A 1943-nucleotide genomic window follows, 5' to 3' on the forward strand; every position below is an offset into this window, starting at 1 on the left:
GTGCTCTCCACTCCCACAAAATGTTTTGATAGCCGGTTTATCAGATCAGTGATTCCCCCCTCCCGCTCCTCCTCCTCGTCTCGCCCCCCCCCCCCCCCCCCGGAATCTGCGCGTTTTAGAAATAGTAATAAAAAAAAGCATAAGCACAGTTTCAAATTGCTGTCTCGGAAAAAAAAAAATAATAATAATGAAAAACCCGGGAGCTTGGGCTAATCAGTCATGCGGTAAGTAATTCAGTAATTAGAGTCCGAGGAGATAAAGCAGACGACCTTTTTTTCAGGACAGATCGCTCCCACCTCATTGTCTCGGCAAACCCCGCAGTCTGCTCCTGCCCCCCGGCCGCCCCCCGCCCGCCTCACCACCCCCCACCACCCCCGAGTCAGACGGCCTTGGAGCTTTAGCTTAGTATTTTTAATTAGCCGGCGATGGAAGCTAAAAGCCGTAATGAATTGCCGGTGGCGGGCGAGGGAGTGGGGGGTGGGGGACGACGACGGGGGGGACGGGAGAGGAGGGGGGAGAGGGGGGGGGAGGAGAGGGGGGAGGAGGGGCGCTCGCGCCAGCAACCGCCAACCCCGAGGCGCGGCGGGTTCCGTTACAGTTCAGGCCGCCCGCGTCACGTGAGGCTGGCGGGCTCCATTGGTTTGTCGTGAGAACAAAAATGGGTGACAAGCGTATCCAGCGAATACGGGTCGGGGTCTTTAACACACACACACACACACCCCCCAAAAAAAAGGAGGAAGAAAAAAAAGAGGAAACACACCACCCCCCCCCCCACCGCAACACACAGACAGGCAGGCAGGCAGACAGACCGACCGACCGGCCCCGCCACGCCCGCGGCCGCGGGGATCCCCTGCCGCCCGGGGGTGCTCCCCGGGAATACCTTACCGAGTGCCCCGCCGCCCGGCGGGGGGGTGCCGGCACCCGCGGGGCTTCCCCCCTGCTCCCGCCTCGGGACGGCGAGCGGCGGCCGGGCTGGCAGACTGAGGCGGGGGGGAAACCGGCCGAGGCACCGGCGACCAACCGGGTGATCCCACCCCCCCCACCCCCCCACAGCTCCGGCCTCGCGTTCCTGGCGTCTCCGTGTGACAGGAGAAATGCCTCCCGTGCCGCCGGATCTGTCGGTACCCCATCACTCCTCCTAACGAGCGCCTCGCTCGGGGGCCGAGGCGGGAGGGGACGGTATGCAGGCTTGTCTGTAATTGTGTCACTTTTATTTTTCCCCCTTGGTTAGTTAAAACCCCAAAAAGGCACTACGCTTTAACGCCCCCCAAGTGCACCGTCAAGTATGATTTGTGTGACTACAGTGCTTTCACCCTCCTATTTCCCTCAAATAACTCATCCCTGCTTGTGGGAGTCTTCTTTTCTTCATTTTTTTCTTTTTTTTTTCTTTTTAAACCCAAAAAAAAACCCTAGTTCCCTCAACTCCCAAAACTCGTAACACTCCCCTTTGCAGAGAAAAAAAAAAAAAAAAAAATCCCCTCTAAGTGCTATAGACACACCCACGCAACCGTACTTACGGTCTGTATTGGATCGAGTTGACCTTTTCCTTCTAACTGCATTGAGTGTGTTTTTGTTGCAGCCGCTTTTTATTTTAGGAAAAAAAATCTAATGTCTTCAACAGATTTATTGTGTTTGGAAGAAGAGAGCACCCAGATACCATGAACCTTCCTTTCTTTCTAGAAACAAAATTAAAACAAAAAATAAAAACGGGGAGAGAGAAGAAAAATAGCATCTGTATCTGTCCCCCTCACACGCTGCACCACACACAGGGGACACGGCGCTGGCCCCGGCGGCGGCGGCCGGGGTGGGGGAGTGGGAGCCCGCTCCGGCGCGGTACCTGAGAGGGACTTTTCTTTGTTCACATGCCCTTTCCCTGCTGGCCAATCAGAAGCCAGCTTTTATGAAACCGGGCTCTCTGATTGGCCCGCCGCTCCTCCTGCCTG

At 56.5% G+C, this 1943-nt stretch overlaps 1 protein-coding gene across 5 annotated transcripts in view; it reads right to left on the reverse strand.

Annotated features, from left to right (window-relative positions):
- The window catches only part of ZNF608 (zinc finger protein 608), an 87165-nt gene extending 85430 nt beyond the window's left edge, over positions 1-1735 (reverse strand). For 4 of the 5 annotated variants that reach the window (XM_055791370.1, XM_055791367.1, XM_027794054.2 and 1 more), the window contains exon 1: positions 1518-1735. The gene's annotated coding sequence lies outside the window, so the exon portion shown is untranslated. Of the gene's footprint in view, positions 1-885; positions 1039-1517 lie in introns of those variants that run through there. The other variant, XM_055791369.1, reaches the window with a different exon arrangement.
- Between the last annotated feature and the right edge of the window lie 208 nt (positions 1736-1943).

The sequence above is a fragment of the Falco peregrinus genome, chromosome Z (genome assembly GCF_023634155.1).
Source record: "Falco peregrinus isolate bFalPer1 chromosome Z, bFalPer1.pri, whole genome shotgun sequence".
NCBI classification, from domain to species: Eukaryota; Metazoa; Chordata; class Aves; order Falconiformes; family Falconidae; genus Falco; species Falco peregrinus.